Source organism: Chanodichthys erythropterus, chromosome 16 (genome assembly GCF_024489055.1).
Source record: "Chanodichthys erythropterus isolate Z2021 chromosome 16, ASM2448905v1, whole genome shotgun sequence".
In the NCBI taxonomy this organism is placed as follows: Eukaryota; Metazoa; Chordata; class Actinopteri; order Cypriniformes; family Xenocyprididae; genus Chanodichthys; species Chanodichthys erythropterus.
Genome location: NC_090236.1, coordinates 42797146 through 42810336, shown reverse-complemented (window position 1 = coordinate 42810336; position 13191 = coordinate 42797146). Strand labels below are relative to the sequence as shown.

The following is a 13191-nucleotide window of genomic DNA, read 5'->3' as shown; positions in this document are numbered from 1 at the left end:
AAGTTAGTCCATAATGCAGCTGCTAGAATTCTTTCCAGTAGTTTTTACTTCTATTCATGACTTCTTTGTTAACTTATCTGTTTTCTTTTCTTCTTGTGGCTACTGAAACTATTTATTTATTTACATACTTGTATGAGCACCCAATCATTTATTTCTGTTGTCGGATAAAATGAATTAAACATGGGCCAACGACGCCATCTATTGGTGAGCGAGTGCCAGCGTCGTTGTTTAGCTCTATTTTCATTTCACGCAACGATAAGGATCGAGGACACGACAAATAAATAAATAAACAAACAAATAAAATTGGTGAATCATTTATATAAGGTTTTATTTATTTATATATTGAAGAGGCGGGGTCTGGTTTATAGTGTTATTATAATATTGTTACAATTTAAAATAATGGTTTTCTATTTTAATATACTTTATATTTATTTCTGAGATGCAAAGCTGAGTTCTCAGCATCATACTCCAGTCGTCTTTGACGCATGATCCTTCAATGTCAACGTCGGAAAAAATCGTGCTGCTTAATATTTTTCTGTGATATTTTTACAGGATTGATTGATGAATACTGGCAGATTATTATTCAAAATATAGAAATCTTATCAATTTAACATTATTGCTTAATAAAAGCTAACATTTTCTTTTTAAAAAAGAAAGGAAAACATGATAAAATAATATTAGAATCCTAATTTATATTTTAAATGTAAAATATAAGAAGAGAGGTGCTTGAAAAACTGAACATTAATCAGGCATAATGCATTTTTCCATGTATTTTATTATTATTTACAGCAACAGTCTCAGATCTAGCAGCTGATTGCGATCGATGGGTTGGCCATCAAGCATGTAGGCTATATTAAAAATGTAAAAAGATAAAAAAAACAATAACCCCCAAATGTAAAAAATTTCAAAACGGATTTCATTAAACTAAACGACATGAGTATAACTAAGAGCAACACAAACTTCGCTTTTAGGCTTTATACTTTTTATGTTATCTTTATACTTTTACAATTTAAAAAAGTAAAAAAAAAAAAAAAAAGTCTAAATTGTTATATATTAATATATGTATATTTAATATGCACGTAATTAATGTATATTGAGTTTGCCGGGGAAAAGTTGCACTAAAAACTGACAAAAAAAATTTAAAAAAAGTCAGACGCAGACGTCACGTTACAATTCAGACTGAGATGTCACGTCCATTGAGAGCAGTGAATGAAGTGCAGGTAAATACTGCATTGGCTCACACACTGCACTGAGCCGTGTGAGGACCGTGTTCTGATACGTGTTAGCGAAAAAATAAATAAATAACTTCACTGCTACACGTGAATCACGCGTGAACGTCTGACTCGACACTTCACTGCCACACGTGATTTACGTGACGTCTGCGTGACGTCTACGCCTCGTCTGCGTCTTAAAATGAATGGATTTAATAGCAAAAAATTAAGACGTCAGTGAGACGTTCAGTGAGACGAGTGCAAGTTGCAACGTCATATTTTTGACCTCGTCCGAACGCCATAGCCGCGCACTTTGAGCGCAGCTCTAACACGTGACCGTGACGTCTAACGTCTCATAACTATGGAAGGCCAAAAGGGCCAAAACGTGTGAAACTGACGCGTTAACACGTAATTACGTGTTAACGCGCAAATGACATGTTAACGCGTAATTACGTGTTAACGCGCAAATGACGTGTTAACGCGTAATTACGTGTTAACACGTTATTTGCGAAATAAAAACGTGGGATAAAAACGTGGGACTTTACCACCACCTGGTGGTGTGGTGTACTTGCACAAGCAGATTAGGATTGCAAATGGCAGGATTTTGTCTAAAATAAATCTTTAAAAATGAACAGTGAGCATAAATAGGCTACAACTATGGCTACACATAATAATTATAGCATACATTTTTTATTTGTATTTATTTTAATCCTAACACATGTCTTCAAATGAATGAATGTTGTTGCTCTCAAAACAATTAACACAGCACAGTAAACACTCTTATGTTGATGAAATTTCATTATTCACTGCACTGCAGTTTATTCTAGTAATACGTTTATTAAAAACTAAATTATATCATCATAACTACAGGTGTGTTCACTATTGATTTTATAACATTCATCTATAGACATACACTAATGAAAGTACATGCTTATTATTGTTTTTTAATGAGTGGTTTTGTTATAATCTTTTCCCACTTCCCCCAAAAATTACATGGCCTACACAAACATCCAGCAAATGTTGTATAGTACTGCAATCACTAATGTTTACTCACGAATTTAAATCTGCCTAGAGAATTTCATCTACATCATAGAACATTCTTATGCATTATGGAGGGAAAAATCATTATGAATGTTGAATCCATGGTTCTTCTCAACATCTGCAGGCCTCCTTCATTGTTGTTGTTGTTTTTTTACTCTTTTTTTGTAGTAAACTATATTCATGTTTCTGGTAAAGGTTTGCTCTTGTTTACCTGATTTTTAATACTGCTTTCATGTGCTGGTGTGTGTGTATACAAGAAAAGAATTGGTTCTTATAGATCTGTTAGTTTTGTGACAGTTTTACTGTTTGAATTTGTAATAAACACATACAACGTGTGGTGTGTAGATAAATAAAATGTATTACAAATGTATTTACAAATGTAAAACAAAATTATTTACAATAATATAAACAAATAGAAGACGGAATAAGCATGTATGTATAGGAAACAACTCAAGAATGTATTCCAACGATATTCTCCATAGTCTGTTCCCCATTGTTTTCCTGTGTGTATCTCTATAGTCAGCCAGTGTGCTTCAGCCATCCGTCTGTCCAGCAATTCACGATTCCCTCATCTGTAAGAAATTACATTTCAGTAATTATCTCCTTTCATCGAAAGTACCATTTAATTGTCAACTCTGATTTCTGTCATTACGCCCAGTGCTGTCAATAAAACATAATGTTTACCTAATTCCAAATTGATCTATTCGGTTTCCTGCAAAAGTGGCTCTTCCGTGTGTGTGCGTCACCCTTTCGTCAATGTCGTTGACTCTTGATGATTGATGAGGTAAGCTCAGTGTAGTGCTTGGGTCACTATATCATGAATAATTTAAATAAATAAAGATGTTGTGTCACGTTGACATTGCCTGTCGTAACTGTTTGTAATCCTTCTCATGACTAATTAATATGGTGATACGCACGATTCAGATCGTTTTATTATTAATGAGATTGTGAACGAGCACTTGCGTAATGGTTACGATGTGCTCAAGTCTGGCGCAACTTCCTTTTAACCAAAAACTTTTGGCGGCGAGGAAGAAAGTAGTAGTAGTAGACTTTTTTTTCATCAGCAGCAGGACATGGCGCGGAGAGAGTTTCTTACAGACTATGGGCATTTCCTATGGGCATTTCGGGAGTGTACTCGGTTGGCTCAAACAGACGATCGGGATGCTATAGCAATAATAATTACAAGGTAAGTGATCTTGTTTTGTGGCACTGGACGCCCATTATTTCCCCCAGGGGCGGACAAGGCTATCGGCAGTACCGGGAGTTTTCCCTGTGGGCCGCTGGACAACGTGGGCCGGCCCTTTGCAATGTAAATGTATGAATGAATTGTAGTAAATAGTCCATAGGCCCATCTTTCCGTCAGCACAGACGAATTGTTCGCGCGGGCGCGGCCCACAAAGACTCTAATCAGTGTGCTCAGTCTGTCTAAAAGCGCTTATCAATGTCAAAATGTTTGAGATAACCAATCAAATCAAAGGAGGCGGGATTTACTGTCCACGGAAACCGAGAAGCGCTGCACTTAATGCTTGTAGAATGCGAGCCGAGATAACATAAGCAGCTGAACAAAACAATATAGCCTACAGCAATGTTTGCCAACTGTTTACGATAAATAGTAATAAACTGTTAAACGACGGGGATTCATTTCTAGGACGCACTTCTGACCTTTTCGGATTGTTATTCTTCACACATTGGATAAAGAAACATTAACGTAACCTGTTCAGCATGTCAGATAAAAGTGAATGTGTGTCTGTTGTCAGGATTTCTTCAGTAATTTCACAATCATAAAACTCGAAATATTGTCAAACTTAAACTGCATGGCAAAACCAGCAGCTTTCATGTAACCTATGTCCCGTAAAGTGTAAAACATAATTTTCTAATAGTTCACACGCATTATTTTACAGACTGGCGATCAAAAGTTTGAAATAAGACTTCTTTAATGTTTTTGAGGCGGAGAAGTAGGAGGAGGAAGATAAGTATTCTCTTGAGAAGGAATGCAATGAAGCATTTTGCCTTTAACAAATACCCAAACGCCCCTTTCTCCTAGCATTTTTGTGCGCACAATGTCCATCTGTCGTGCTCGCTTGCTCTCAATAGGCTACTGAGAATCATAAGTTAGGAAAGTCTGTCCTTCTCGGGCAGGTTTTTATTAGTTTCGGTTTAGGAAAAAGGGCTCCACTTAATATTAAGTGGCCTTACAGTAATACTATGTACCTGTACGTACATCAAAAAGTAAGTACAGTGTACTTATTGGGTTCATATTGAATTGCAAATCACTTTTGCTGCTATTGAGGTGGGATGTGGGTAAGGTTAGGTACAGGTTTGGTGGTATGGGTTTAAGGGTAGGGGTAAGGTGTAAGGGATGGGTCAACAGTGTTGGTTGGGTTGGTTAAAAAAAGCTTTAGATCACTCCACAAGCACGCAGCTTATAGTTGCATGAGTTCCACTTGGACGTAAAAAGCAAAATTGTCTTGCTATTGGATCCAAACCTTTGAAACGTTGTTTGAGCTGGACCTACTCTGAACCTGTTTAGTCATAGGAGAGTCACGTCATAAAAAAGCTTTAGTTATTTATTTGTTAGTTATTTGCGGCTTCCTATTTCATTTAGCGATATGAAGTTTGGAGTTTTGTTTTTGAATTTCATCTCTATTTATTTGCTGCTAGCCAACGCATTTATCAGATCCAAAAGCATTGTTGAGAGGAGTTATGGAAAAGCACAGACGAATGATATCATCAATCGTTGTCGTTATCATGATAGAAACTCGAGGTAAGTCATTTTTTAAAGTTAAAGTAATCCAAAAAAGTATTGCTTTTCAGGTGGAGAGGTATTTCAGAGCTCTCTGAGAGTCCACAACAGCAGTGTTGTATTGATTTAGCCCAATCGTTACATGACCTGGTTATACAATTAAAATCTTTTTCCGTTTAGATCATGTTTGCAAAAAGCTGATCAAGAACATAAGGAGGTTGAGTAAATAATAAGATAATTCTCATTGTGTAATGATAATAATAACAATTTTTATTTTGTAGTCAGAAAAACTTTTCAAACCGGCTAACTGATAAACTATTATTTTCAAACAAATTAATAAGTCTTCAATTTGTTACATAGGAGTTCAAAGCAGTTTGTATCGTTAATACTTCTCCTTTCACATTTAGCAGGGAGTGGAGCAGCGTTTTCACAAGCAAAATTCTGCTGCTGACCCAGAGGATGGAGTGGAAGTACCAGATATCCATTAGAGAAGAATTTATTTCGTTCAGACATATCACCTTTGAATGACTGGGATCTTGATCTTCAGACACCTAATATTATGCAAATATTTTACTTTCTTTAGCGCTCTAGATTAAAACAAACACAGCTCAGAAATAAATAAGATGTTGTACTTTACTCCTTCAGGAAGATTCGGAGCATAATGAAATAGCGTGTCGAATAAGCTGTTCGGAGCGGCAAAGTCATGTGATTTCAGCCGTTTGACATGCGATCCGAATCATGATTCGACACGCTGATTCATTATGCTCCGAATCTTCCTGAAGCAGTGTTTTGAAATCGGCCATCACTAAATAAGTCGTTATTTTGTTTTTTTTGGCGCACCAAAAATATTCTCATCGCTTTATAATATTAATATTGAACCACTGTACTCACATGAACTGATTTAAATATGTTTTTAGTGCATTAATGGATCTTGAGAGAGGAAATGTCATTGCTGGCTATGCAGGCCTCACGGAGCCATCGGATTTCAACTAAAATATCTTAATTTGTGTTCCGAAGATTAATGAAGGTCTTACGGGTGTGGAACGACATGAGGGTGAGTAATAAATTATTTTCATTTTTGGGTGAACTAACCCTTCAAAGAGCATTAAATTAGATGTAATGATACTTGCAGAAAACCTAAACTAGTAAGAATAGTACTATGTAAATTGATATATAATTTTTCCCACAGTCAATCAGCTGCGTTGAAGAACACTTGGAGAAACTGGAGGGACATCGGCAGCCATATCTCCTTGCCTCAGGAACTCACAAGTGGGCCATCAGCAATTATTACTACATTGTGATTGACAAGATGCTCATTCCATGTCAGGGAACCACGTCGTTGGCAGCCTTTGATGAACTATTTAGAACACTTCGTTTTCAGTGTAAGCTTTAATGATGCTCTCAGCAACATGTACACATCCCTCCAGACAGTATAGTATGTTGACACCACTGAAGAAAGTCCAAAGGTGAAGGAACTGAGAGCCAAGCTCATGAACAGGAACTAAGAGTCAGTGAACAATGTTTAAGTGTTATGTTTGCGGAGTATTGCATAATGCACCTGTCATGTTATGTGAAGCTTTTGATGATACTTGAAGCTCTTCGATTTTTGATTGTTTTATGCTTACAGACTGTTTTATATTGTACCAAACGGCTGCATCATAGACTGCAAACAGCAGGTATGAGCTTGTTTTATGAAGTTTAATGTTGAACAAGGTCATTGTACAGGGTAGTTTGAGTGCCCTGTCCCTGGCTTAAATGAAATGTGAAGCCCTGTTAAAAGAAAAATAATAAAATCTATTCATTGCAGCACTTTATGGTCTGATTATTGGGATGTTAACACTTATAGATGGTAACTGTTGTAACTATAGTGTAAATCCTAGGGGTCTATGTAAATACTCAACATTAATTTAGTTTAAAATTTGCTTGAACGTTGGTTAAGTGTTGACCAGGTCATCAAGTTAACTTTGAACACCAACGTTGGTGTTCTGATCATCCATTGTGGTGTTAAAATTTTACACTATAAGAGTTTGTTAGTTAACACTGTCACAGTGTTACAGTTTTTTCCAATTGCTAACACACTAAAATGACATGCACAGCACAATTATTTAAACTGACACACAGAGAGCAAAACTTCTTCTCAAGTCTCCAAAAGTCTAAACACCTTTTCTGTTTTACACACATTTTGCATTTCAAAATAGCACTTTTTAAATTCACTAAATAAAGTTCTCTGCATAAGACACAACAATCTGACATAAAGTCACATGTTTGCCATTTCAAAACACTGCCATTCAAAATGACACTACATGAGCTAATTGGCCAATTACATGTGCTACCTGGCCAAACACCTCAGTGGTTAATTGTTAACACTTCAATCAGGATGTAAGCACTATGAAAAGACCACAGGTGAGAACTTTTTTTTTTTTTACAACAACAATGGAAGACATTGCAGAGAGAGGAAGAGGAAGAGGAAGAGTGAGAGGTAGGGGTAGAGCAGGTAGAGGAGTTCATGGCCAAAGAAGACAAACACTTTCAAATGAAATCAGAGCAACCTTAGTAGATCATGTCATCAACCATGGGTTGACAATGCGTGAGGCTGGACAGAGAGTGCAGCCAAACTTGAGCCGTTTTACTGTCGCCTCTGTCATCCGGACCTTTAGACTGGAGAACAGGTATGTAACCAAAATTTCATGTAGTACACATGTAGTATACCCCATGTCATAGTGTATCAGTTGGATGACACCTGTTTACTTAGTGTATGACATCAGCCATTCATGAACTGTACAAGTTTCCTGTACAATGTACTCTACTGTGGGGGAAAATATTTAGGCTGCATTGTCCAAGCCCTATATATATTTTTATTTATTTTTTTCTAAAGGACTGAGACGACACCATGGTGGAGGAAGGGGCCAAATGTTCACCGGGGTACAGGAAGCTGCCATTGTAAACTTGGTTTTGGAAAATAATGAAATCAGATTACGAGAAATTCAAAGCCACATCATCCAAGACAACACCTTATTCAACAACATTCAACGAGTTAGTCTGTCCACATTGGCTCGCATTCTCAAGCGAAACCAAATCAGAATGAAACAACTTTATAAGGTGCCGTTTGAGAGAAACTCTCAAAGAAACAAAGAGTTCAGACAAGCATATGTGGATGTAAGTACTATATTGACTGCAGTACACTACACACAACATTGTTTCCCAGTGTACTGGATAACACCATATTGAGTGATTTTTGTTCTTTGTTTTCAGGGAGTACTGGAAATGGATGCTCATGCAATCCCACATGAGTTCATCTTTATAGATGAGGCTGGGTTCAACCTAGCAAAGACCAGAAGAAGAGGGAGAAACCTCATTGGCCACAGAGCCATTATAGATGTTCCTGGCCAACGTGGTGGGAACATCACAATGTGCGCTGCCATCTCCAATATGCATGGTGTCCTCCACCGTCATGCCAAACTTGGACCATACAACACAGCCCATATTCTCACATTTCTGGACAGACTTCACAACATTCTCATACCACCAGAGCGTATGAATGATGCAGACCATCAAAGAAACCGGTACGTTGTAGTATGGGACAACGTGAGCTTTCATCGTGCAGCCCCAGTCCAAAACTGGTTTGCTGACCACCCAACATTTCTCGTGCAATACCTCCCACCATACTCACCATTTCTGAACCCCATAGAAGAATTCTTTTCGGCATGGCGGTGGAAGGTATACGACCGGCAGCCCTTTGTGCGCATGCCTCTTGTGCAGGCCATGGAAGAGGCATGTGATGAGATTGATGTGGGTGCAATTCAGGGATGGATAAGGCACTCAAGGCGCTTCTTCCCTCGATGTCTGGCAAGGGAAGATATTGCCTGTGAGGTTGACGAGGCGTTGTGGCCAGACCCGGCTGTGCGGCAAGATGCTGCCTAATTATTTTTCTTGCCTTTTTTTTTTTTTTACTGTAATATTTTTTTTTTTCAGAAATTTTCTTTTTCAGTTTACTTTTTTTGTAAGAATATTTTTGTTCAGTCCCATGTAAATATATCTGCTGTGCTTATGTTGTACTGACTTGTTTACTGTAGTGAAGGAAAAAAAATAAAAATGTTGCAACAGCATGTGTGTGTATCTGCAAATATTTCTGTGCATGTGAACAATCTGATACATATTTTAGTATTATGGCAAAGCATACTAAAGATGGGGGTGCTTTTCATTATGCCCAACAGTGTGTAGGTGGTTAGGCAAAAATCTGGTAATATGAATGAAGTGTGTGCCATTTCATGCAAAAGTTTGATTTTGATAATGCTCTGTGTAGTTTCGGTTGCAGTGCTTCATTTTGCAGGATATATGAGGTATTTTGCAGTTTGGGTGTGTGGTTTTGTGAATTGTGTTAAGTGTTTTGATAAAACCAGACTAGTTTGAAAAATTGTGTGTTAGCAATTGGAAAAAACTGTAATTGTCGTAAACAGATTGTATGTTTTCATTCATTTCACATGAATTGCAAATTACTGTATGTGAATCATTTTCTCTCAACACATTATGCACAAAATTCTCAAATGTTTTTATTATAGTTTATACACCCAACCAAAACTTTATATCCAGATAAAATGATCACAGCTTTTTTTATTGGCTTTACACAATTCACAAACATCCCTACAAAAATGCACACACACACACAAAAAAAAAAAACGCATTTATCACAATTGCATAATAGGGAAAGTATAAAAGGGAAAGGCCTACACGAGGGGGTACGGGGTACACGAACAAAATGCAGGATGTTGCCGTACACTTAATTCTTCCCCACCTTAAAATAACATTAAAACCGACAATATATTTTCTAACAGGCACAATGCCATAAATTCATGAATATATACATACATACATTCAATCAATCAATCAATACCACATCTTTCGCAGTCAAATATGACAGTGTCCATTTCCACATAAGCAGCGTTCATATGGGTGCATAGGTTGCATGCAGAGTCTGCTGCCTGAGCAAATCGAGATTTAGCACTTGAAGAAATAGCCTGGCACAAAAGGTGCATGTTTAAGATTCAAACTCTTGATACAAAACATAACTTTTGTGAGTTGTTTTTAATGTTGATAACATTATACAAGCATAGTGGCAGATTAATTTTGATCTGTAATCAAACTGACTAAACCTGTGTCCTGTGCATTAAACTTATTTACTGCACACCTTTCAGCCAATCGAGTATTTAAACAGACCAAGGTATAATTTTATATTGAACTTTTTTTTTAATTTAAAAAAGATTAAAAAATGCATTGTAATATCAGTGTAGGGGGCAAATATTGTTCCTTAATGGAAAAGATGCAGTTTAAGTTGAAGAGAGGGGGTATGCCTCAGGGTACTCCACTCAAATGGACAAATGGACATATTCCATTTATTTATAAGAAATTCAAAATAAAATACTTTGGTGTGATTTTATATTTGAATATACATAAACAAATTTTATAAATATGTGTAGTTTAAATTTCTGCAAATAGTTTATTTTGAACTGAAATGGTAATGACATTAAGCCTGATCATGCATCTAGAGGAACCATATAGAATAGGCTTGTCAGCCTCCACCTCTCCTCTTCCCCTTTCTCCGACCGTCACGTCCTGTCTTTCATCTCCCTTGCTTGCTCTTCCTAGATCATTGTGACAGAGTGAAAAGTATATATATAATATACTTTAATATACTATAATTATTATATGTAGGTATAGTTGTACACTGTTCATAAAGACATTGTTTAAAATTTATTTTAGATTAAATCCTGCAATTTGCAATCCTAGTCTGCTTGTGTACACCAGCAGGTGGTGGTAAAGTTCCACGTTTTTTATTTCACAAAATGACGCGTTAATACGTCATTTGCGCGTTAACACGTAATTACGCGTTAACACGTCATTTGCGCGTTAACACGTAATTACGTGTTAAGGCGTCGGTTTCACACGTTTTGGCCCTTTTGGCCTTCCATAAGACCCCAGCTAACCAAAATACGTGACTGTTACGTAACTGCAACGTAATTTGGTGACCAAACTTTCGTCGTGGCGACGTAACTAGTTACGTTGTGGCAACTGGAAAAGTGAAATTCCCGGATACGTTGCCACAACGTAACTTTGTGACGTTGCCAGTTAGTAACTGCGACGTCGTGGCAACGTTGTGTATCAATGGTTGTGTGTTGGTAATCAGTTGGTAATTTTTATATTTATTTATTTTTCTATGGGCGGACATGCAGTAGTTTAAATTTATGTCCTCATTTGCCCAAACTAATTTAAAGGCTATTCCAACAGCTATTATTCCAATGAATGCAGAGCTCAAAATTAATTCAATTCATTTATTTTGAAAAACACACAGAACATGAACAAAAATCCAAATAAAAATAATGAAATACACCCAAACTATAAATAAAAACATACTGCCTACAGCGAAACATAAAATAAAAGCATTCAAGACGTTTTGCACTCAGTATCATTAAAAACATATGCTAGCGTAACATTTTGCTAACATATATTTCAGACGTTCAATCACAGAGGTAAAAATATTAACAAAAGTACTTATGTCACAGATCCCTTGTCTTCCTGGACTCCATATCCCATGATCCTCCTGTTTCATCACCTGCACTCACTTCCCTCGTCAGCTCCTCATCATCACAGATCACCTGCACCTGGACTCTATCATCTGCACTCCCTTTATAATGCACTCACTCCCTGCACTCCTTGTCAGTTCTCTGTTGTGTTTAATGTATGTTTGGTGTTCCTGCCCTGTGTTAATTAAAGTCTCTTACTATTGTGGAAATCCGTATCTGCCTCGTCTCTCTACACCAGCAGCCGTAACAGAAGAACGGACTCCCTGGCTCCTGCTCCTCCTACGCCTCTCTCTCATCTGTCAGCCGGCGATCGCCTCATCGGGCTTCTTCAGGTTGGTCGTTCACTGGAGAGGTATGTGGAGGAGTTCGTTGAGCTGGCTTATCTGTCTGACTGGTCCGAAGCTAATTTAATCGCCCTGTTTTTGGACGGTCTGGATGACAACACTCTCCGTTTCCATGAACCTGATTATCGTCTCTCCTTAAGCGAAACTATCAATTTTATTTTGTTTTTGAATAATTCCCAATTCTATGTGGATGAGTGTTGGTCTTCAGTCCGTCCAGAAACACGGTCAGCCGGGCCAGTTAGTCAGTCTCCGTATTCCTCCGCTTACCCCTCCAGTGAACGTCCTTCCTGTCCCACACGGAACCCACACTCCTCAACTGGGTCCCGAAAGCAGAGGAGGAGGAAACAGTCCACTCCAGTCTCTCCAGAGCCCGCTCCAGTCTCTCCAGAGCCCGTTCCAGTCCCCACAGAGCCAGCTCCAGTGCCTGTGGGGATCTTAATTGTATTTGAGGGAATGAACGAGCCCTCAGCTCCAGCCGCCGCCTACGAGCCCTCAGCTCCAGCCGCCGCCTACGAGCCCTCAGCTCCAGCCGCCGCCTACGAGCCCTCAGCTCCAGCCGCCGCCTACGAGCCCTCAGCTCCAGCCGCCGCCTACGAGCCCTCAGCTCCAGCCGCCGCCTACGAGCCCTCAGCTCCAGCCGCCGCCGCCGAGCCCTCAGCTCCAGCCGCCGCCGCCGAGCCCTCAGCTCCAGCCGCCGCCGCCGAGCCCTCAGCTCCAGCCGCCGCCGCCGAGCCCTCAGCTCCACCCCCCGCCTCCGAGCCCTCAGCTCCAGCCGCCGCCGCCGAGCCCTCAGCTCCAGCCGCCGCCGCCGAGCCTGCCGCTCCAGCCGCCGCCGCCGCCGAGCCTGCCGCTCCAGCCGCCGCCGCCGCCGAGCCTGCCGCTCCAGCCGCCGCCGCCGAGCCTGCCGCTCCAGCCGCCGCCGAGCCTGCCGCTCCAGCCGCCGCCGCCGAGCCTGCCGCTCCAGCAGCCGCCGCCGAGCAAAGTTCTCCAGTCTCCGCCGCCGAGCAAAGTTCTCCAGTCTCCGCCGCCGAGCAAAGTTCTCCAGTCTCCGCCGCCGAGCAAAGTTCTCCAGTCTCCGCCGCCGAGCAAAGTTCTCCAGTCTCCGCCGCCGAGCAAAGTTCTCCAGTCTCCGCCGCCGAGCAAAGTTCTCCAGTCTCCGCCGCCGAGCAAAGTTCTCCAGTCTCCGCCGCCGAGCAAAGTTCTCCAGTCTCCGCCGCCGAGCAAAGTTCTCCAGTCTCCGCCGCCGAGCAAAGTTCTCCAGTCTCCGCCGCCGA

At 39.9% G+C, this 13191-nt stretch overlaps 1 long non-coding RNA gene across 2 annotated transcripts; it reads left to right on the top strand.

Moving 5' to 3' along the window:
- Positions 1-3316: 3316 nt before the first annotated feature.
- On the top strand, positions 3317-6760 carry LOC137003533 (uncharacterized). Of its 2 annotated transcripts, XR_010891987.1 has the most exons (4): positions 3317-3438; positions 4914-5016; positions 5913-6049; positions 6185-6760. It is a non-coding gene; the product is annotated as an uncharacterized lncRNA (long non-coding RNA). The 2 variants fall into 2 exon arrangements; XR_010891988.1 differs by lacking the exon at positions 4914-5016.
- Positions 6761-13191: the final 6431 nt, after the last annotated feature.